Source organism: Chamaea fasciata, unplaced genomic scaffold, assembly GCF_029207755.1.
Source record: "Chamaea fasciata isolate MVZ Bird 193981 ecotype frontalis unplaced genomic scaffold, bChaFas1.0.hap1 SCAF_2, whole genome shotgun sequence".
In the NCBI taxonomy this organism is placed as follows: Eukaryota; Metazoa; Chordata; class Aves; order Passeriformes; family Sylviidae; genus Chamaea; species Chamaea fasciata.
Window position 1 is genome coordinate 59,344,499 of NW_027094087.1, and position 25,506 is coordinate 59,370,004.

Genomic DNA, 25,506 nt, shown 5'->3' on the forward strand with positions numbered 1-25,506 from the left:
GGTAATGTTTTATACAGAAATTTTTGAGCTAGCGAAAAATAACCAAGTAAAAATAGACCTATAACAAAATCAAACAAGCAAGCAGATGTTTTCCTTCCACACAGGTAAAGATTTTGTGAAAATTCAATTTGAGTTTAGAATAACCAGGACAAAGCATTCATAACACATTTTTCTTTCAATTAATTCATTCTTAATGCTAGGAATTGATGTTGTTTGTAACATGGTTTCTTTTTTCTTCTTGTCTCTAATGGAAATGTACAGAATGAACGAGAAGAGAACTAATATGAGATGCATCATTTGGAAAGGTAAATTTCTGAGAGAGACATTAGCAAGCAGGAAATGCAGATTCTGAATAAAATTATCATCTCAGTCTTAATTACATTTATTGACACATAGTAATATTCTTCCCATTTCTTAGGTTTCATCTCTGACGGCTGCAGTCACAATGAGCCCACCATACAGTTTGTTTGACCACACTTAATTGCATTTTCCATGTAAGTAATCCCTGTTCTCTTGCAATGTCGTTCCTAATGTACTCTAATAGAAAAGTAGAGATGATAATACAGAGTAATGCAGCAGGTGGGGGTAGTTTGTTGACTTCCTTCTTGTGATTTTTGGAACAATTCAGACTTACCATTTTCCACATAGTTTTTTTCTTTTTTTTCTTCTATTCAAAAAATTCTACTTTTTTGGTTTTATCTTAATTTTTGTCATGCTCATTGCAGCTGTAGATGTACTGATTTATGAAGCAGAAACATCCACAGACCAAGACAAAACATGTATCTTAGTGGTAAGCGTTATAAAAACCCATTAAAAAATGGTGTTTGCACCAAAAAAAAGTGCCTAACCTTTTTCTTGTTGTCCTCAAGAAACAAAAAGTTTTTCCAATAAGAAAAGAAGTTGTGTTTTGAAATAAAGGTGTCTTGGTAGGTCTTCACTCTCCACCTTTTCAAAGGAATTTGGCCAAAGTTATAGCCTAGGTTAAGGGAGTACAAATTCATTTAATTTGCAATAAGCATTCAGTGTGGCAGGGGGTTTGTTTTTTTAAGTCAGAACTAAATATGTTTTTTCAGAACACCAGCATTCTTCCTTCCCCCTCCGCAACCAACTTCCCTCCCAAACTCCCTTTTCAGTCTGTTTGAACCTGGACTTCCATTACCCTGTATGTGGGATGTTGCAACCCATCTTTGCGGCACGCATGGGATGAGTGATATTTTGACTCATCCAAGTTCATACATTGAACACAGCTCAGACTGTGCTGGACCCTTTGGGGTCTTTTATATAAATGTACCACTACTACACTGCAGACAAAAAAAGCACTGCTCTGGGCTCTCTTTTTCTTCTTTCCCATCTCTGTCAGCCACAGTCCAGCCCACTTGTTTCTCAGAAACTGCAGATAGTGGTTTGTTATGCTTGGGTTGCTTTCAGAACAGCATTTTTCTTTCTCTGACACTAGTCAGTAACTTGCTCATAATCAATGAATGTCATTCACATTGGCAGGTTATTTTCATTCATCTTTACCAAGAATTCATTAGTCAATGGAGTTCTCCACAAAACATCCTGATTAATAGCCTCTGGTTTTTGGATGAGTAGAAAAATTCTGTTGTACCCATTTGGTGAATTTCTCAGTCATTTAAGCACAGGATCTTAGAAATCAGAGTTGAAGGCTTCACCTAGTCCTGCCTGCACCTAGACAAGATAAAAATTGTTATTGTTTATCTGATAGACTGCATAAATGCAATTATTTCAGCCTTTCTTTTTCTTAATATTCACTTTTTCTAGATGCTTTAATAGTCTTACTACTGCAACTTATAGCAACCTTCTCTTGTTGGACTCTGTCCTGGTCAAGGATCCAATAAAGTCAGGAAAAGCTAAAAAAAATTTAAAAATTCTTCCTATGTCTTACATCCAACAGTCATCTTAATTCACTCAAGAATGAGATTTTACTGTTTTGCAATGGAATCACAGTAGTAGCTTCTATTCATTTTGAAGTCTATGTTAAGCCTTTTATCTTTTTCATCCAGCTTCACAGTTAATACCTATTTCAAATGTATGTATCTTATTTCTTCTTTCTAGGTTCAATGCTTTGCACGTGTCTAAAATCACCCACATGAAATTCAAGGAACATCTCTTCTCAAATCCTCATTTTTGACCTCTGAAATTTGTCTGCCAGCCTTCCCAGACTGAATTCTGCTACAAAGTTTGTAGGTATTACATAGATTACTCAAAGGTTCTTATACCAGAATAATTCACTGACTTTCAAGAAACTAGTTTAATCAGGTTTACATGATTAAATTAGTTTGAGATTGAGTGGGTCTTCAATATCTTTTGCAAAAATTGCTGCTGCTAGTGCAATTGTGTATTCACATAAGTTGTTTTCTCAATTGTCATTTCTACAGACTTCTGCCATGCAAAGCCAATCACTGTTTTGTTTGGGCTTTTCAGCAGACTCCTTTCCAATTCAGCATAGTGTATTATGTAAGCAGACCTCTCTCCCTGCTGTTCTATGTTCCCAATGAAATGGAATGGGATATACAATCTTATCAATGAGGGATACATTTGTTGTTGCCCTTTCACCAGTTTCCAATCTTACTCCAGCAGCTGTTTCTCTCCAGACCCTCCTGCATTCCACCAATGATGTCTTTGCTGATGTCTTCTGCAACCACCTTCCCAAGTGCTTTTCATATTTCAGTACATTAAACCACCTCTCTGGTATCTTGGTTATCTCACCAATATCTTGGCTGCTACTTCCTACAATGAATCAAACTTTGAGCACATTATCGCTGTGCATCTGGCATTCATATTTTCAGCCTGCCAAAGCTTTGGATTTATTCAGTTCAATGCTAATTTCTATCATACCAAGCATTTCTAATTGAATTTGGGATGCTTGCTGCAGATTAGTTTTCCTCACTTCCACTTCCATCTTTGTATTTGGCATAGCCATACCTGGCAGGAGGACTGACAGCATATAAAGGCCAATTACATATTTCTACAGCCCATTGCAGCTTTTCACTCTGCCCAGGATACAGAAAGTTAAGTGCTGAAATTGCTTGACTAAGTCATTAATATATATGTGCCAAAAAAATAAGGAACTAAGGTAGCGCAGCAGGAAATAACTCCAGTTTACAACTTGACTTCCAGAAAGGGAAACAGAATGACTTCTGAAAAGAGATTGAATGAGTGAGCAAATTAGAAATTGGAAAAATGATAAGGGAAAGATTTAGAAAGTCTAACAATGCTTTGAAATCCTCTTAGTGCTGCTGCCACTGCCACAACCAGCCTGCTGCTCTGATACTTTGTTAAATCAGCCCTTCTAAATGCAGTGTTTGTCAGCGACACTACTTGCAATTTGGTGCCAGTTCAATACTTAGCAGAATAGGTAAGGACAGTGGAAAAGACATTTGCAGTAGGAAGTTTTCTTTTCATACCAGCTGATGAAGTCCAAGGTTCTCCATGGTCCATTGGTTAATTGTCAATAAAATGAGGTTAATGGTACACTTCTTTACAAAGATACTATTTATCATGTTTAATTTTCACAGACTTTACATTCATTCTCCACCATGTGGCACAGCTAAAATGAAGGGTCTCCCTAGTTATTTAATCTCTATTTCAGTTTCTATTTGCTTTGAGCTTTGTCATCCATTTCAATACATTTTGGCAAGGTACACCCACTTTGATTTAATATAATAGACCAAGCTAAGTTAAAAAGATTGAGTTTTCCATAAAGCAAACAAACAGATTTTTGAATATTCCTGGTTTAAAGAGCAATACAGGAGTAACACATTTTTTATTGACGTTCTGCCTATATTAAGGCTTCATGATGAGTTTTTTGAGTTGAATCAGATTCTTAGTGTTGGAGATCCCCAAACAAGTAATTGCATTCATTTAAGGAAACATGTCCAGAAATGTTTGATTATGAGCACATACCTATATTCTATTCAAGTCAATGTGACTTAAGTATATGCTTAAAATTTTGATAATTAACCAAGGAGTTTCTTAACTCAATTGGGACCTAAGGGAACTTACTAATGAGAAAATAAATCCTTAGTCAAATGTTGTACTTTAAAACATAGTTATACACAATATGACCATATACAGTAACTTCCTATAGAGTTACTGCATTACTTTATGATTTTAAACTTGGATAACAATTATCTACAATATTGAAATCTTTGCAGTGTTCAAATCCTTTTTATAATCATCTGGAAAGGGGGTTACATCTGTCTATGGATTTCTTTAACAAAATCTTTTAAATATGTTTTTTTCTGTCTAGAAAAATACATTTTACATATGGGCTAGTGCAACTGATGTTGAGGAATCTGCTCCAGGTAGCTTAGCTTGCAAGGTGTGGATTGAGAAGCAGATTGAGCCCAAGATAAGAGGCTGAGAGCTGCCAAACTTTGATACAAAAAACAGGAGAGCTGTGGGTGACATCAGTCAGGACACTGGGAGAAAGGAACCAGGAATAGCTAACATTTTGCATAACAAAGACCATTGTCTGCCATTGAGGTCGATAGACATGGAGAGGAAGAGGGAGACCTGCCCACAGATGGACTTTTAGGTTATAAAAACCCAGGGGTTCCTTGGTTGGGGTCCTCCTTGGAGGCACCAGCTCGGGCTGTTTCTGTGTTACTGTGCCCTGAATAAATGGCTTTATGGAACGAGACACCTGGGACTCTGTCATGGGAAACCCAGGGTTGAACCGCTGAGAAAACCTGGTCTGACTGTGGAGTGGGTGTGTGGGGAGCCAAGGGGGACACGTTGGTCACAGGAGCCACCCACAGCAAAGGGGCTTTGACCCTGCATTGGCAGGCTCTGGCCTTGGGATGTGACTGCCAGGGAGTCTGGTGAATATCAGACTGGGAAGTTTCCTTAACACGGAATGATTTGAAAAGCACAGAGGGCCACCCAAGAACTGGTGCCATGTTTGAAAGTAATACTGGTCAAATGGATGTGACAAAAGTACGTAAAGAGTTTTGACCACCTTAGATTAAAAGTCAGTTACACTAGAAGCAGCTTTTGTCTCCCACAGATGATCCCAAGGTGCTTTATATATTATGCATAGGAACAAGAACAATCCACCCACTTCTGGAACTCAATTATGTCTGTGGGAGAAGTGTGGCATTCCATGAGAGCAACCACATGTTCTGCCAAGATAATCTGATGCAATTGCAACTTTAGGCACTTACATCCAGCAAGCATAAAAATACACTATATAATGTATAAAAATCTCTACAGAAACGAAAGAGTATATAGAGGAACATACATAGATATGTCTAGAAGGAGATGAGGGGAAAGGATATTTTAAAAATCTAGATCTACATTTAATTTTTCTTTTTTTTTTTCATGGAAACAAATTAAAAAGTAAAAAGAAAATCCATCCAGGTTTTGCAAAACCAAAGGTAAGCAAGACTTCTAAAACTTTCATTTTCACTCCCTCTGCTCACTTTTGTGTTACTGTGATTTTATACAATTAGTAAAAAAATAACAACAGCTGCCAATAATTAGCATGTGTTCTTTCTTTCTTTTCCTCCATAGTGATACAACAAAATAGTTAGGAGCTAAGGGACTGTATCTGGTTGTCTGAAATTATGAATTTTCTTGCAGTATCAAAGTGTTGATTCAAGTCCTGCATATTTATTAATGGTATGGAAGTCAAAAAGGGTATTTTGAGTAGATCTCATTAAAATTTTCTTCATCCTGTTTATTGCAATAGCCTTTGTCCCTGAAGGACTCTTGTGATGTCAATCTTTGTGGCCACATGAGATAGATGGAGGAAAATTCTGATGTGCAGGCTGCAGAATTTGCATGTCATTCACATCTACTCTTTCTTTTTGACCAAATCTATAGTTTGAAGGTGAGAAAAAATTATTTGGTGACAAGACATGATTCTTTTCAATATTGACACCACAGTCAGACCACTAGTTGCCAAAAAAACCCTAGGGTTTTTTTGGCAACTAGTTTCATCACTGTTTCATCACTCTGATTCAATAATTCATCACTTTTAACCTGTTTCATCACTCTGATTCAATGATATAATACTTTAGTTCCATTGATTTCAACCCCATTGTGTTGTTCTGTTGGAAAGGACCTATTTATGGCTACACATGTAACAAAGAAAATACTATTTAAAAAGGCTTTTTTTAAAAAAATTTCCTTTTCTGATGTCCAAAATTTATATGCACAATTAAGTACTGCCTATGCATATTTTGTACATACCCACAAATATACGTTAAAAGACCTTGTTAGTTTGAGTGCTCAATCGCTCAAAGATGTTGGATTTGAGATTCCTATTGCAACGCTAATTTTATCCCTCATACATATGCAGTATGTTATAATCTTTAGTTACACCATTATACAACATATTTTCCACAGGACCTCAGCCTCTCTACAGGCCATGGATGTATGATACTTACTTAGTGATCAATATGATGATCAATATTTTCCTTTACCCTCGTTATTCAGTGTGTGACCCAAGGCTTTACTTACTTCATACAATTCAAACCTTATTTCTGGATAGGAGCCATGATTACTCTCTTAGAGGATTCTCTAAGTTCATGATGAGGGTATCCCAGTGCTTCATTAATGTGCAAGCACTCACTACAACTATTCTAGTGGGGTATATAGTGATATTACCACCGCTTTGAGGACAGGAAACTGAGGTGCAGAAGTCAAATCCATGCACTAGCTGGTGACAAAATTCCGAGTACAAAGCATTAGTGTCCTTCAGTCTTCAAAACTCATCCACAGTGGAACATTACAGGATTCCAATCCTTGGGCATGTGTAGTTAAATTACCCAGAATTACATGGATGGTGTCATAAGGACAAGACTAGATATCAGCTGCCATAACAGTATTTAAGCATCAATGTTTTAATACGATTATATTTTTCCTCCTTGGAAGCAATTCACTGTATATATTTCTAAGGGATTTTGACTTTTGCATTTCTGTAAGTGGACTTTTACAATTCCAAACATCTTTCAAGATAGGAAATCCATTTCCTTTTCACATTATGAATAAACCTTGAAATTGTCATAGCCGGTTAAACAATGGTGCTTGTAATGCCATGGTTGTGAATTTTATCCCATTCACTTAAGAGTTAAAATTGACGACCCTTGTGGGTCTCTTCCAACTCAGAGTATTCTGTGATTCTGTGGATCAGTATACCTGAAAATTGCTGCGATATATCAAACATTCCAGAAGAGATGCAAAGATGACCAAATACACCTAAAAGAAAGTGCTAGTTTAGCTTTAGGATTCTTCTGTTGGTTTGGGTTTTTTTGTTTTGTTTTGTTTGTTTGTTTTTTTTTAAATCTTCTAAACAATTGAGCCTGCAAAAGCAATCCAAAATAACATGCACATAATGATTGCAAGGCCAGATGCATAAAAATGGGTTCTCTACACGTTTCTTAAAAGCTTGCAAAAGCTTGCAGCTCTATCTTCCAAGTTTATAGGTTAATTTCTATAAATTTTCAGAAGTACATTAGAAACCCAGACTCTGCCTTTTTCTTACATATCTAATATTAATTGGATTTCGAATCATAAACAGATAGTAGTCACATTTAGGTAGATTAAGGACCATTCTTTATACATTACACTGTTTGTTCCACTTTGTCTTTTTTGAGACTGGCTTTTCTATGTATAGATCAACTTGGGTTTGATACAATGAGAAAATACATGCCAAATTACTTTTATTTTTAATAAATAATAAGAATCATTATGGAAGTGTAAAACTCTGGTCCAAAGAGCTTCTGCATGGTTACAATAGGAATCCTTTGGAGAAAATCTGCATGGACAAGCTGTTATAGAGTTAATTCTAAGACAAGGAGGAGTTCTAAAAAACATCAGGCACATAAATTTACACAAATGAATTCATATAAATGTATGATACAAAAAATATGGTTAAAAAGGTTAAATAAATATTCATTTTTGATTTATAAAGGACTTAAAAATTTCTCAAGAGAACAGTTATATCAGGTAAAAGAATCTTCTTTGCGCTTTCTGTTGAGAAGTTGTTGAAGGTCAGCTATTAATAGTTATCACAAAATAGATCGTTTTAATTAAATCTGTTGTACTGAGTCTGTTGTTTATTTGACATGCTAGATTTATTTTCCTCTGTTATATAAGCAGAAATATAAGCAGAAATAACTCAATGACAGTAGTAACACAAGTTCTCTTAGTGTCAGCTTCAGGTTGGTAAGAAAGCTGACATTTATTCCTAAACAAAGTGAGGTTTAAAAAAACTCATGAAGAATTATTTGGGTAACTTACTGTGTAGAGGACTCCCTGTGGTGTATGGCTCATTTCTGTGTGTGCTGTGGCTGTTTTTTGCCAACAGCCAAATAATAATAATAATAAAAATAAAAACCCTCCTTCCCCCCCAAAAAAAACCCAACAATAAACACAAACAATCAGAAAATAGAGCACTTCTCTGTCAGAACACTATATAATGCAGAGGTGTTTGGTGTTACTGGCAATAGCATCCATCTGCATCCAGTTTTATCATTAACCCTCTACACACTCCTTTCCCTGAAAGAAGTGTCATGACCACTAAGCCTGTTTCCCAGAAGAGCAGCTCACAAAGCTCATAAAGTAATAGTTTGGCACTCTTTATGTTTATTTTGCATAACTCCTTCTTTCCACCCAGCTAGTTAAACCTCACAGCCTCAGTGTGTTGCTGCAACAGAACAGCTTGATTGAGTTTCCAATTTTTGTGCTACAACTAAGTGGAATTCTAATCCATATATTTGAACAGTGTTCCAGAATTTAGAGAACATCAGTTAGCATTCACATGGTGACATGTAACTCCTCACTGTGCAGATGAGGGAAAAGTAGGTTTTGAAGATTATTGCTTTTCCAATAACTGCACTAGTATTTTCTAACATCTTGGATCTTGCATCAGGCTTTTAGAAAAATCTCTGTTACATCATCATCATACTGATGTTAATAACATCAGTGGTTTTCAAATTAGCATATTTATCCCATCAGCACTATTTGTCACCTTAAAATTTGTTCAACAGAAGCTACCCTTCAATGACTGAGCCAAAAGAAGTCATTTAAGACTGAGGTAAAAGAAACTAAAATTCTTTTCCTTGCAGAACGAGGTAAAGAAGATTCCCTAATGAATGTTCAAGTGCCTGTGGGTGCAGTTCAAAAAGTACTGAGGAAGAATCTGTACTAAGTAAATGGTTAATGTCTGCTCCCAAAATGACTGGCATTGCTGTGCTTAAGAGTTTGAAAGTATCTTTGAAAGAAATTATGTATATAAAGGTGTGATGATCATTAAAAAAATCTATTTTAATATTTTTTAGGTTAGAATAAATAAGGCTTTAAAATATTATCCTTGCATAGTCTTTCCAATATCAGTTTTCCCATGCTTCCACAAGTTTTTTATTTGTGTTGATCAAGTGGCTTAGTGTAAGAAGCACAGAGCATATAGACCTATCCACATTGATTTCAATGGAGGAGAGGTTCACATATGCTTCTAGATTCTGGGCCTTCATCTCCTGATATTATAGAAAGGAATTATAACACAGAAGTGCCCAAACCACCTGTCAGCCAGTCAAATGGACAGGAATGCACCAGAAAGTACTAGAAAGAGCTACCAGCAACGTGTCTGAGAGTGGTGCAGCAATTGTGATGTTGTGGGACCTGCCAGTTAACAAAAGCAACCTCAGAAACACCACTGTGCCAATACAGCTGGATCTTTCCATCATTTTGGCCAGTTCCAGGGTCTCTCCATTAGTTACATCTTACAAGAGGGTTCAAAAGAAGCACAGCTTAAAGCTTACATTTATTAGCAGAAACCAATTTTATGACAGGATCCTGGAAGCTTTGCCTTATTAAAAATAATGTTAACTGCTACATATCTATTGAATTTTTCCTCTTCTCATAGACAGAAAAAAATAGATAATAATAAGAAAATGTTAAAGTTCAGAACTTCATGTTCATGCCAGCATCTGCTTGTAAAACTGTGTTATAGCTGGAAATACTTTGACAATGCTATAAAAGCTGATTTTCTGGCACTGCATTAGTTTGTTCCTGGAAGTGTCTTCCATGGTACGATACTTAATATATTTCAGAAGAAAGATTTTCAAAACCCTTGTTCCATAGGCATGACTTAATCACTCAAGCATTCAGTTATTTTAAACTAGAAATGTATTTTTAAGAACTTGTATATAATTCAACACTATACATTCCTCTGCTAAAAAAAAAAAAATTAAAAAGAAGAAGAGAACTTGCAAGATTTTGTTTTTTCCAGAGACAATTTCCTATTCGCAATAACAATTCTAAGATAACTCAGAAATACTTAGATAATATCACCACGTAACCTCTTTCAGATGAAAGGTAAAGTACACTTCTTCTCTACTATAAACCCAAGTAGCACAGTACATGTATTAAACATAAATAAATCAGCAAAAACCACTTCACTACACATATGATTCTTTCCTCTGGGAAAAGATGAGGGGAAGCTTAGACCACATTTGAATTCATCATCACATTTCTTATTGGAAACTCTCAAGATGAATGTGACATAAAAACCTGAATACATTACTGCAGTAACCGTAGCTCTATTCTGGTGGGAGCAGAATATTTAATTGCAATCAGGCACCAAGGAAGAGACAGATCAGGAATATTCATACTTGAACTGAGTTTTTAAATGAACCAGAAGACTGTGGCTTATAGATCAGGCCATATCTTGGAAGTGCATACTTAAAACTTTTAGATATTTTATGCCCACTTTTTCCATGACTTAGGAGCATCTTCCACCAGTACCCACAATGGTTGGAATAGACATATACTGCATCATACTTTATCTGTATCATTTCTGCCTCGTATATGTGCTCGAAGGCAGTGTTCTTTGGTAGTATCTACAACATAGTTCATTTCAGCTTATGGAAAAAAACTGTGAGATTTCTGGTTTTAATAACAATGGCCATAAAACATCCAACTGTGAAGTACTACAGCTGACTTTGCTGAATATTTGTGAGCCTGTGAGTGGGTGTATAATAAAAAAAGATGGTTATGAATAAAGTCACTTAAGCAGTAACAGAATTCTCTGGTTTAAATCAAACTGTTAGTACAGTATTCAGCAGGTTGCGTATTCTTTCAGACGGAAAGCTGATAATGGAAATCAGTATCAATCACATGGCCTTGCTTATTTCTGAGAAATCATTTTAGAATCTTGTTTTCTAATCACAGGGTGGGCCAATGAAAAGGAAACCTTTAAATAACTTAATTTTAATATTCTGGGTATTACAGCCAGAATTCTATCAAGCAGCACTTGTCTCAAACACCTCCTCTTGAAGTTTTGGAAATGCTTGAACTTAAGAACAAGATTGCACTCATCTTAATTCCTGATTGGCTGTAGTGAATTATCTTCACAGCGGCTGTTATGGGACTGAGTTTTGGATTTGTGTTGAACTCAGGGGTGACAATATCCACAGGTTTTTGTTATTGTTGAGCAGGGCTTACACAGAGCTAAGCCCGTTTCTGCTTTTCATACTGCCATGCTGGCAAGAAAGTCAAGGGTGTACAGGAGCATGGGAAGAGACACAACCTGGACAGGTGACCCAAAATGACCAAAGGGATATTCCAGACCATATGTCATCATGGACAATATATAAAGTGGGAGGGAAGAAAGAAGAAAGGGAGGCTTCTGTAGTGATTACATTTGTCTTCCCAAGTAACTTTCACCTGTGGTGGGGGCCTGCTCTCTTGGAGATGGTTGAACATCTGCCAGCCCATGGGAAGTGTTGAATTAATTCCTTGTCTTGTTTAGCTTTGCCTGTGTGTGTGGCTTTTTCTTTGCCTATTAAACTGCCTGTAGTGCAACCCACAAGTTTTCCAGATTTTACCTTTCCAGTTCTCTCCCAGATCCTGCTGGGGGGGGAAAGAGCAAGTGTCTGTGTGGTGCTTTGTTGCCAGCTGGGGTTAAATCACAACAGCACTCCTTCCTAAAACAAGTTCTCAGCACATCCTTCTTAAAAAACAGTTTTAAATCCTGAGAAATTTCAGGCATAGTTTTCTTTTGGGCATCATTATACACAGGTCCTTTCTTTAGGGTCTCCCACTGTTTTTTAAAATAATGAAAAATTAGTGTTAATGTCTCTAGTTTCAGTAAAATTTTCCCCAAAGCAAACCACAGTCTACAAGACAAATTCTAAAATGCCTAATCCCAGCAGTCAGCTGCTTCACTTTCATTCAAGTGAAGATGTGCTTCAATACACCACATAATTTGTATGGACTTTACTGTCACTACTAAAATGTTCTATTATGCATTGTGACTCCCTGATGTGTCTAATTGTATTACATTGTCAGCTTTATGAAATCTACTGTAAAAAGCACTTTATTCCTCTGTCTTTTCCTGTGATGTTGTGCATTTCTTTCTTGTATTAAGTGTTTTCCAGTTTTCTATTAGATGTTTTCTACTTTAATTAGATGTTTGAAGCCAGTCTTCTGGCTTTAAACTATGCAGGCTATAACCAAACAGCAATGCCTGATTTTGATTTTTTTTCCTGAAAAATATCAAGAATGTGCTTGAGTAATTTGGGGTGACTGTGCATAACTAAACTGTAGAAATGTAATATGATACATTTCCAAATGGAAATGCTCAATACTCAAATGGTCAAGAATTTAAAATGTTCTGTCCAGATTTTTCTCCTTTTTTTGAAAATGATCATTCTCAAAGTAAATCTAATGTGGATATGTAACAGTCTACTTTACAAACATTTTTTTGATAATTATATGTATATATATTAATTTTAAAAGCTTAGACTGGATTGCATTTATACTTTTCTTTTTTTTAATTTCTTCACATACTTAAGAAACTTATTTGCATCCAATTATCCTAGGTTTAAGCATACTGTTTTTCTATTCTTCAAATGACTCAATCCTCTGATAATACTAAGATTTTTCAGACTTTCCCAGACAGGTATTCTTTATAGTATCTGAAGTATTTTTTAACTGTAACGTGAAGAAGTCATAAAAGACTGACTATTTTCTATTTTTTTTTCCTTAATAATAACCTTCATACCAATGTGGAAAAAATGCCACTTTAAATCAGAAAATACCCATGGATTAAAAAAATGTGAGAAGGCAGTACACATTAAAATCAACATAAGACCATTGCTACATTTGAAAAAGTTATTTTATTTTAAAGTTAATGTTTTATAGAAAGAATAAGCTCAGATATTTTAAAGATATACAGAAGAAATATGTATAAGAAAACAGGAAGGAAAAAAAGGACCATGGCAGTTAAAATATGAAATGCATTTTGTTACCAGCACACAGATTAACTGGGCCAGGGACATCTAAATGCATCACGAAGACCTTCATGTAAAGAGCTGTACAGAGAGAATTGCTAACAGTGCATGAGGGCATCTTCTGTTGATCCAACAAAACCTATGAAGAATGCTTTAATATACACTGTCTCAGGATTTTCAACTCATGGAGTTTTTGTAACTCTCATAATAGAATATGTTGTTGTTTTTTAAGCTTAAAGACTTTTTGTCAGACAATAGTTTATAAAGGAATCTTAAATGTCTTGAAAAGTTTTTCATGTTTGGGTTTGTAAAGAAAAGACAGTAGGTGTATAGATTTTAAGTTTAAAATCAAAACAGCAAAAAAGGATCATCCTCAAATTAATGCTATTTTGAACTCATTTTAAAATCCTGGGTCTTTTGGTTTTGCATCATATCTTTGAATGTCCAGAGATAGTAACATTTAATCTATTGTTTTATAAATTTACTAATTTACACTTTGACACACTCAATCTTTTTGAAGAACTTTCTCACAAAACACAGTATCTATGGAAATTTGAGTCACTCCTAAGAATCTAAAATTGCCAATTTAGATGCATAGTCAAATCCAGATGAACAAAGGCAGCTACATATTGTCTCTGTTGCCTCTGTTTCTTTCAAAATGAAAGTATTAATTTAAAAGGCTTTAAAACAGCCTTTTAGTGGGATATTCTACATTTTTTTTTTAATTTTCTGTAATGTTCTGGAAGCACAAACACAAAGAATTTAGCTTCTTCTGCCCCCTCCTCAACTGACTGCCTCTTTATACTCTGTGGGATTGTTTTCCATGGGCTGTTTTTGAAAATTCCTTTGAGTGGCAAGAAGAGTTTCTGCAGTATTTCCAAGAAGAATAGGAGAAGCCTATGTAACTCCCTACAAAAGATCACAGGGGAGCTGCTGTACACAGTGATTTAAATCATCTAGAAGAAAGGGAAAATAGGCACACAGAATCTGTAGTCAGTTAACATAAACCATCTATCTATTAGTTCTCATTCCAAGAAAAGGAGTGGAGGGGTGGGACCACCCCTCTGACTTCTGGGCAGTGACACAATTCAGGCAGTATGCCTGCCTTCCTCCTGGAGTTCTCCACTGCAGGCAGAAAGTCAGGAGAACATGCCCTAGCAACAGATTTGCAACAGGATAATAACTCCAGGCAACCTATAAAAGAGATGTAGGGTATCTGAAAGAATTGTCTTTTGCACATTCATGGCTTTTGATCTGAGACACTCTGCCTGTGTCTGAATTTGAGTTGAGGAGACTATTACAACCCTAAACACAGTAGCACAAGACTGTCATTTACTGAATTCCATGTTAATGACTGGTTATTCTAAAATATCACTGATTTGGCAGTCTTACAGTATCAAGCAGGAGCCTTCCTTTTCTCGAAAAACACTCTTGCTAAATTCCAGAATAATCTGTCAGAATCATCTCACAAAGACCTTTTTCTTGTATAAATCCTCTAAGATTTTTGGGCAGATGGATGAAGTTTGACAAAGTATCAGAATCTCTTAAAAAAACCTTTGAAAATAATAATATACATCAACATTTTTCACAAAAATATCATTAGAGGTATCATTTAAATGTTTGCAGAGATATTACAGAGACAAACCAATTTTATGGAAAGGCTAATTCTATCTCTGACAATTTTATTTGAATCTAAATATTTTTTTATTGCCTGTCATACTGATTGTGCCGGTGATTCCTAAATACTTTGCCATATGTGATTTAAAATTATGCCCATCATTGATTTTCCCTTTTCTTCTTTTGTAGAAAAATAAAAATCAACAAAAATTAATGACTTTTTCAATCTTTGTAGAGAAATAAGAGAGAGAGGAATCTACAGATGTTACTGACAGTTACCATGGTTATAAAATGTGTTTTCTTTCATCAAGCTCATTGTACATTTTCTAGTGTAAGACAACAAGAGATAATTTTACTATATATACTGTGTCCAAAGCTTGATAAAATAAGAAAGACAGTACATAATTAATAGTTTAGGTTACACTCAGGACAGTAAAAAGTCTCTTATAATCAAAAGATTTCATGACATAGTCCAAATATTTAACATTCAGTATGATCATCCATCAAAAGATTTATGCCAGATTAAAATAAAATATCAATATAGATGGCAGATGAAGCTCTAAAGATTAAGCACATGAAGAGAGGAGAGGGAAACAAAACAAAACAAAAGCAAAGCAGGAAGCAACAATCATACAAATCATCTCCAGCCAATAAACTGTCAGCTTCTTTATCAAACTCAGTCTGAGAAGCTGAGGAATTAGCTTCAGGAATAGCTTTGTTTCATCATCATTTACCATATAAATATCTTTCTTTGAATAAACACACTGCAAAATAACCAAATGAGATTAAAAAAATTAGAAATAAGAAACACCTATGTAACCCATGCTATATTAAGAAAAACAAAACTCCATTAAAACAATTACTTTTGGCCAGTTCCAGTAAGAATGTAATCGACTTAAACTGTTGGGAAAGTTCTGTCCTGACCTCTGTCACCCATTAGTCTTATATTCTGAGGCTGGTGTCAGAAATATTTTTGTACCAAAATATTTTTATTCAGCTCTCAGTAGTAAAGACTATGTCATAACAAAGTCTCAAGACATTTATATAGTATTGCCTGTAATCAATCCAATCCCTTCATATGGACTTCAGATTCTAACTGAAGTCTCAAATGTCTGCTTTCAGCATTGTTCATCACAATCTTTGCTCTTCGCTAAAGTGTCATTAAGTCACATTACAGACTCATCATTTCCATCTCTCTCTGCTGAGCATCTATCAGTATCCACATTTCACTCTTCCTCCAATGCTTCTACGTGCCTTTCAACTTTCATTATCCTCATTAGAAACACATCCATATTTTTGCTTTCATCTTTTCCTTTAAGGAGCTGAAGGATATCAAAATAGTTTTCAAAGGGAGCTGGGTCAGAAGAATAAAACATTTCTGATGAAATTTTTCTACCATGCGAAACACAGAAGAAAAGAAAACAAGAAGAGACAAACTAGACCTGTGTAAAATTAACTTTCATAAAAACACTTCGAAAAAACAAAACTTTTTATGGACCCTAGTGAAGAGTTTGGGAAATATTTTGAAAATATGTTTTTACAGTAACTCCATGGTTCCAATGATAATTATATTGATTAAAAAACTTTTGGTACAGAGACTGTATATTCCAATGTAACTCATTTAGCCCATTGGATAGTACCTAATTTCACAAAAGGGTGTTGAAAAGATCTCACTAAAACTGAGTAGTGTCTACTTACTATCAATAAGGTAAACAATTTTGTTTCTTTGTCAAAATGTGTTTGTAAAACTTGTCAATTTCTCTCTTGCCATAGTGAAAATGAAAGAGGAAAAGAAATCCTGTGAAGACTGAGTACATGACTAAAAAATGTCTTTTTTCATGAGTTTTGTATAAACATGTTTTGTCAACTGCTTTGCCAATTACAGCAGAGCTGTAAATCTACCAGCATGTGCTTGCTTTGAGAATCTCTTCATTTTGCTCACAGCATCCAAGTGTGGAGCCAGAGATGATTCTTTCTTTCAACCACTACTTACATCAAATAACAGCTTTGCTATTTACAAAGTTAAAGAAATAATCTGCTTTTCTTCATAAAAAGTAAAAAATCTGTGTCATGTACATTAAAAGTAATGTTTTAAAACTTTTTAAAAATGGAAAATCAATTAATTAAATCAAGAGCCGATAGAAAATGTTCCCAAAGTTAAACCCACATATAGAGCTGAGGTATGTAAAAGTTTGTAAATAGGGTCTCCCAAATCAGACATGCTAACTAAAAGATCTGACCCAGAGTAGTTAAGGTACCTGTAGTTCTAGGCCAAAGGTTGAGAAGCAGATTTACGGACTCCAAATGTGGGCTTTTGGATTTATGTTCATTCCATTTTAGACACCTTTTTTTTTCTGTATCTGCTCCCAAATAGAAAATAGCTCAGAACTCCGTTACCTGCAGTGCAAATTCTTCTTGATTTTAAAACACTGATGAGTACTTTAAGATATAAACCCTTAGTCAAAATACTTCAAGTATTGTATTGTAGTAACTTCAGACACTTGCCAGTTCAAAGTGACTGCCTATAGTATTCAATATGTGAGGAAAAATTATCTATATAGGATGTAAAAAATAACATATATAGGTTACATGTTTTACATGCAAAGGTAATTGTCTCAAAGATGATTAGTCCAATTCTTCATGTCTCTAACAGACATTTGAATTTAAATTATAGTATAGATATTAATGGTATTTCTCGTAATTCTCCACCTAATGCAGGATTAGGTTCTTGATTATTGACACAAAAATTTCTATACATTTGTGTCTTCAGTGATTTTTATGATGGCTGTTGTCAAATATAGCCCAGCTATTAGAAAATGCACAGAAAAAAAATTATACTACCAGAACTGATTTTCTGGTTAGATAGAAGGGAGAAAAAAGTAACTATATATAAATGGGCTGCATAAGAATGAAAGAACAGTCTTCTTGAGGTTGTAACAATGATCCCTCTAATCTGTCCTTTGGCCAGGAAAGATACCTATAGGAAACTATAAGAAAATGGGGCAAGAATAAGGCAATACTTCTCCCCCACAAATTGTCAAAATGTCAGTAGCCTGACGTTTAGGAAGTTCCTAAGCAAAAGTTTGCATCTGCTTTGCAAATCTAATTCCTCCTGCAGAATTTTCGCCAGCTTTTTTTTTTTTTTTACTAACTTATATTCTGGAAAGCCAAAATCCTAGGAAAATTAAATTTATGGTTTGAATTTAAGTTGTATGAAAACCTTTGATTTAATTATGATTTTACTGAACCCCTGTGTATATATCATTCCTAACTCCAGTCAAACATTTTGTACTCTGAACACTTAAGATCATCTTTTGCTGCCATTTTTGACATTTTTTCTAGGAAGAACAAATCAGGACTGTGGAAGCATTCAAAAGAGAAGTGTACTGTTGAATTAATCAGTGTTATAATTTGATTTTCTATCTCACTGTTTACCTTCTTTTTGCAATTTCCAATTTTATTTTTGTTCTGCATTTGACAATCAGATACATAAAATAATCTGCTTTAAGAGCTTAATTTCTGGGACTTTATGCTTGATTTAGTATCTACTCTTATTTCTAAACTCAGAGTTGACTTTTCCCTTCATGTGCATCATTTGGCATTTCTGAATCTTGAATTTCATCTACCTTCTTACTGGATACTCTACACTGTGAAATCTTACTGCAGATTCAGTCAATTTCAGTTTTGTTCAAGCTGAAGAGCTATACAACAGCACCAAATTTTAGGATCTTGCTATTCACCCCCAATCCTGAGTAATATAAGAACATTTAAGCAACTTCAAAAACCAAAACTTGTGAGATATTTTCATTTACATTAATAACTTTCCTATTTTAGCAACCACTTAAGTCTACCTTTTAATTTCCATCCTTTTACCTATTATTGGTCACGAAATTACATCTTACTGATTGATAATTTTGTTTCTTTATGAGCCAGTGGTGAACGATCTAGTTGGTAGCTTCTTGAAAATACATGTAGGGGGTTTCAAGTAGATAACACTACATGTTTGTTAACATTTAAAGAGAAACCATGCATCTACTCCATTTGTGAATCACAAATGTCCTATGTTTAGTCATAGACTAATCCTTTAGAGTAAATATGTTATGTGTCTATGGATGATATTATTTAACATTTTCTTCAACATTTGCCTGAAATAGCAGTCAGACATAAAAATCTTTAATTTCCCAGATGCTTTTGAAAATAGTCATTACATTAATTCATTCATCTGATACTAAAGCAAATTTAAGCAGTAAACTATCAATTACAAACAACATCAGCGATCTCATCTTTTATTTTCTTTAAAGCTCTAGGGCTAAAGGCATTTCATCACGAACATACATAGCTAATAATTTGTTACAGAACATTTTTGGGACAGTTCCTTAGACTTGACAGCCATATGAAAAAAAAACTTCTTTAATGGCCATCATTGTTAATACCAGTGCAAAGAATTCTTTTATCTTTTATGCAGGACCTTATGATTTTCTGATATTCTTTGTAAAAATCAATTTTATGTTGGTTATACAAATTTTGTTGGTACAGTTTCTGCTTCTGATATATTAAAAAATAAAATATATTATTCATTTTTATTCTGCTACGAAATTGCTCCACAAGATCTTTTTGGGCCTGTTTTATTGGGTACATAAGTTTAGGTTGCCAAATCTAGACTGCTTTTTTTCATCTTTCAGACACAGTTTCTGCTTTTCAATTTTAATGACTTCTTCAGCCTTCTTAAAACAAAACCATTGGCAGTGAAGAATCCAAGAGTCACAGGACTAGGAACCAAACAGACAAGAGGGGCTTGAACCTAGCTGAGCAGAACGGGTAGAAAGTGAGATTCTGATCTCTTATTTGAGAAGTGCTTTGCTTTTCTCCTATGATGATCTAATATTAAATGCTGATACCTGACAGAAGCAGGATCTAGGACCTCAGTCTGTCCTCATCCAGGGGAGGGCAGGGCTGTCTTCCTAGCCTTCTATTTTCTACATGTCCGAATGACTTAGCAAGGTGACCATTACCTCTGTATTTCACAAAAGTCTGGGACAATTATCATTGATTTCCGGTAGAGAGACTTAACTGAGATGGAGACTGGGACTTCACTCAAAACTCACATTTCTGAGTGCATTTGTTTTGTCTAGGATAATATTCTTCACAGAAGTTTGTATCCTACTGTGTTTTGGATTTGTGACTAAAACACTGTTGATAACACAGGAATGTTTTAGCTGTTGTTGAGCAGGGCTTACACAGCCTTGAGGCTTTTTCTGCCTCTCACAGCACCCCACCATCAAGAAGGCTGGAGGTGCACAAGGAGCTGAGAAGGGGCACAGCTGGGACAGCTGATCCCAAAAGTCAAAATGGATATTTAATACTATATGACCTTATGTTAATCAATATAAGTTTGGGGAAAGAATGAGAAAAAGGGAGCCAGAGTGATGGCTTTTGTCTTCTCAGGTCACTGTTAGGCTCCCTGCTTGATGATGGAGTCCTGCTTTCCAGGAGATGTCTGAACATCTGCCTGCCTTGGGAAGCAGTGAATTAACTCCTTGTTTTGCTTTTCTTCTGTGGACAGGTTTTTCTTTACCTAATAAACAGGCTTTCCCTCAACCCACAAGTTTTCCCACTGTTGCGTTTCCAAATCTCTCCCCATCCCACCATGGACAGGGTACAGACTGAGCAGCATTAAACCTCAACATGCAACAGAAGTTCTGTAAGCACAGGACAGACCCCAGTTTTAACCCAAATATAAAATTAGAGACAGGGACATCTCTAGAACAAAAAGCTGTAGTTTACTTTCCCATGGCAAGCAGTGTCAATGAAGTGAAATGGCCTCAGTTCGCCTTCCAGTCATCGCTCTGATGTTTAGCCCTGCATCTTTTTGATGCATATCTTCTTTTCCACCAATTTTAAAAACAAACTATGCAAAAGTCTTTCCTGGCTTTTAAAACTGCCACTCTCCAGAAAGCTAAATGCTAGAATTAATCTATAGTCAATCCTACAGTAAACATTCATGATCCTCTATTGGTGTTTCAGTCTGAGTCAAATGTAATTTTTAAACAAATCTTCCTATTGTTCTCACTAATTAATCACACTTTGTATCATAGCATACAGCAGTCTCAGCACACAAAAACCAAGTTTCTTTTAGACTGAAAATAAACTGAGGCTTTCAATGGACTCCAGGTACAAATGAGCCTTCAAATATTCATGCATTAGGCTGGTCTGAGTTAGAAACACTGTAAAATGTGTGTTGAATAACCATCAGGTCTTCAGACTAAGTGTTTTGCCTAGTGGTACAGACTTTTTAGTCATGTAGATGGAAGGTATTAAGGAATTGGTTCTAACATGTCCCTTAGTAGCAAACTTCCCTTTCTGACAAATCAAGTTGAAGAGCTTGACCATGATAGACTCAGAAACATCGAAAAGATAAAGTTTCATTACATAATATTTCTTTTTAAAGTATATATAAAAAATAAAGCTGTTGTGATGTAATACACTGATAAGTCTATACAGGTACAGCATGATTAGATCAACATTTTTGTCTATGGCTGCTTATAGCTCAATATTGTATAATTCTGCATCCCCCTGGGTATCCAAATGAAAAAAAAGAAAAATATAAAATCCTTCAATTCAAAATAACATGATTGTACATTGTCCTGATGCAACATTGTACTGCTATGCCAAAGAAAGCAGTTTAATTTGTTTTCAATTACATTTTAAAATGTATATAAAAACAATTGACAGTTATATGTAACATGTTCCAAAAAAAAAATCAACCAAAAATGTATCTCAGTATTTAAATCTATAAAAAGCATGCAAGTAATCTGGTCTTCTTTTTATTATGATTTTCAGTTATCCTTTACTATTTGTAATTCTTTAACTTTTAATAAACAGAATTTTGTTGCCGCTTGCCATCAAAACATATGAGATTTTCTAAGCTCCCCTTGTCAGAATCATGCAAGTTATGTAACCAATAAAGTACATTTATCTATGCTGAGAATACCAGACTAAACCTTTTCACATTTTATAAGGAATTGTTATTTTACAATACAAGCTACTTGCCTAATTTTTTTTTCAGAAGGTAATTAGTTCTAATATTTATCTTTCAAACCATGCAGTTTTCTAAACAGTTTTGTTCTTCTCCAATTAATAAACATTCTTTCAAAAAATCTGCGCTGTTTTTTAGCCTGGTACAACATCTGCACAGTTATTCAGAACTCAGAAACACACAGGCTTCCCAAATATCCTTTTATGACTTAAATAATACTTCCTGAAAATATTTCACACAGTCTACCAAAAAATGCAACTTACTTTTATAAAGCATCCTTCATGGGAAAATCCGAAGCACAATACAAATAAAACCAAATGCAGTAAATATATAAAAGGATAAATAAAACAAAGTATTAAATGTGCCTTACAACTGGATAATGATTTTCATAGAAACAAAAACTATACACTCATAGAATGGCTTGGGCATGGAGGAGCCCTAAAAATCATCTAGTTGCAACCCCCTTGCCAGGGGCAGGAACACCTTTCAGTAGACCATCCAATCTGCCCTCTAGGTATTGAACATCCACAACTTTTCTGGGCAACATGTTGCAGTGCTTCACCACCTTTACAGTGAAGAATTTCTTCTTAATGCCTAATCTTATCTAATATAATGTAATGTAATCTAATCTAATCTAATCTACCCTTTTTTCAATCTGAAGCCATTCCCCATTGTCCTTTAACTGCATGCTGTTGTAAGTATTCTCTCTCCATCTTTCTTATAGGCTTCCTCCAGGTACTGAAGGGAGCCTATAAGGCCACTTATCTCACCCTGAAACCTTTTCTTTTCCAGGCTGAATAATTCCAGTTGTCTCAGCCTTTCCTCACAGGACAGCTGTTCCATCCCTCTGATCATCTTGGTGTCCATCATCTGGACTCAGTCCAAAAGGTCCATGTCCTTCCTGTTCTGCAGACCCCAGAGCTGGATGCAGTGTTCCAGGTGGCATCTCCAGAGGGGACCAGAGAGGCAGAATCCCTCCCTTGCCCTGCTGCCCATGCTGCTTTTGCTCCAGGACACATTTGGCTTTCTGAGCTGTGTGTGTCCATGGCTGGGTTATGTCCAGACCCTCATCCAGAAGCACCCCCAAGTCCTTCTTGGCAGGGCTGCTCTTGTTCTATTTATCCCCCAGCCCTTATTGACACCCAATCTATCTTCAGAACCTTGCACTTGGTCTTGTCACCCTTCATGAAATTCCCATGCACCCACTTCTTGAGTTTGTCCCAGTATAGACCCCTGAGGTACACCAGTCACTGATGTCTACTGAGACTCTGAGCCATTGACTCTCTGGATGGGACTAGATGAGATACATCCCAGAGTCCTGAGGAAATTGGTTGATGTAGTTACCAAGTCACTCCCCATGATATTTGAAAAGTCATGACAGACAGGATACATTCCTGTTGACTTATAAAAGGAAAACATTATACCATCCTCAAAAGAGTCAGACATGAGGACCCTGGGAACTATCAACCTGTCAGCTTTACCTCTGTGCCTGGGAAGATCATGGAACAGATCCTCCTAGAAGCTTTGCTAAGGCACATGGAGGAGAAGGAGGTGATTCAAAATAGCCAGAACAGCTTTACCAAGGGCAAGTCCTGCCTGACCAACCCAGTGACCTTCTACTATGGTGTGACAGCCTCAGTGGACAAGGGAGTGGCTACAATTGTCATTTATCTGGACTTCTGTAAAATCTTTGACAGTATATCTCATTACATCCTTCTCTCTAAATTGGGTGGGTGGACTGTTAGACAGGTGCACTTAGCATTTATATCAAACAGGAAAGGAACATGAAAACAATTTATCAGATTACATTTTAAAATTTAAAATTTCTTGCCTTAGACCTGATCAGAAAAACAAAACCAGCCTTAATTTAATACTGGGGGTTTTTGGTTTGGGGTTTTTTTTGTTTGTTTGTTTGGTTTGGTTTGGTTTGGTTTGGTTTGGTTTTTTTGGTTGGTTGGTTGGTTGGTTGGAATTTTTTTAAACCTCTGAGACAGTAAAAACATGTTCTAAAATTGTACAATCAAGACTTCTAATAGAAGTTCAATAAAACCAAGGTCATAGTCATTTGATGTGGAAATTAAAAGATCTGCCTCTTGCTGATATGAGCATGGATTATACCTGAGATATCTGTGTTTAAGAACCAGTCAATAGCAACTCAGTTTTATCTTTCCTAAATACAAGAAATTTTGTTGGCACGTGTGCTTGAATAGCACAAAAAATTAAACAAGTCATCAAGCAGCCTCCCAAGGCTGTGAAGACTGGAATGAATATTCCAGTGAGCAAACAGCACACATGTGACACACCAGGCCATGACAGTGAATGGAAGCAGAACAAGCAAATATAAAGCAAAAGAAAATGCTGAGGAGATGATGAGAGCTGGGGGGAAGAACAGGAACTCCACAATTTAAAAAATTTGTGGAGATTAATTTAAACAGTGATTCTTTAAAGCAACAAACTGACTTTTCCAGAAGGAAAATCTAAACTAGGCCAAGTTAAGAAAATCAAATTAATATTTTGTGGTCCCTAGTATGATAAACAAAAAGAAACTATTTTTTTGACAAAAAAAAATCTTACCTCAAAAGCAAATACGCATTTCATTGTCAATTCAGAAAAATACTAGGTTGATGAACATCTTGAACATTATAACTACGAAAGGTTAAATAATTAAAATGCAGATAATCTGCACAGATCTTCTTTTACATTCTTTGTTCATTTAAAGGCTTAAAGAATGAGGAAACCAGCTTCTCTGGATTTGTATTAAAAACTTTAATGTTGAAATTCAATGGCCTTCACTATGGAGGGTGACACTAGTCAATAATGGTTTCCCAACAATTGGCTTTGAACTTGATGAAATAAACCTAAGATAGATGCACTAGGTAAAAAAATACAATCAATTCATAAACAATAAAGTTATGTCCTTCACCTAGAATTTCCTAGAATTTTCTAACTCCTGTAGCATATAGTATTATAAGCACCTGTCTTCCAGCATATTGAATTTACAGCCCAGTTGTAGAAGTAATAAGAGTAGTTGTTATGAAATGCTAACAGGGTTTAGAACTTGTTCAGACCTTTCAAGCAGTGAGGATCAAGTCTGGACTTCCTAAAAACCATTTCCTTTCAGAAATGGGAGAAAAGTAGCAGCAGTTAGCAGAGCTTCTCAGGACTGTACAGAACTTACATCTAAGGTTGCTGTGAGCATAACTAAGTTGTGTGATACCTCGTTTTATCCTGAGAACCAGATGTGATGCTGACTGCATCACCTTGTTTAGGACTGCTTATGGACATTGCCTCACCTTAAATGCTTTACATAATGAATTTCTTAGATCCATATAAACCTTACATGGCATTTTCTGGTGACATTCTTAGGCCTTTTTCTTCCGGTGGTACCCTACATGGAAACCATGAAATCCCTGAAGAGAAATGGTCAAAGTTTTGGCTGCATCCAAAGAAAAGCTGTGAAGCTAGTGAAGGATTTATAATGCATGTTTTATGAGGAATGGCTGAGGGACCTGAAGTTTTTTAGCTTGCATAAAAAGAGGCTGAGGGAAGACCTCACTGCTCTCCACAGCTACTTAAAAGGAGGACATA

At 35.6% G+C, this 25,506-nt stretch overlaps 1 long non-coding RNA gene across 1 annotated transcript; it reads right to left on the reverse strand.

Moving 5' to 3' along the window:
- Positions 1-233: 233 nt before the first annotated feature.
- On the reverse strand, positions 234-8,367 carry LOC136285968 (uncharacterized). Its single transcript, XR_010719623.1, has 3 exons — positions 8,272-8,367; positions 7,168-7,227; positions 234-1,689 (listed from the first exon to the last, which is right to left on the reverse strand). It is a non-coding gene; the product is annotated as an uncharacterized lncRNA (long non-coding RNA).
- Positions 8,368-25,506: the final 17,139 nt, after the last annotated feature.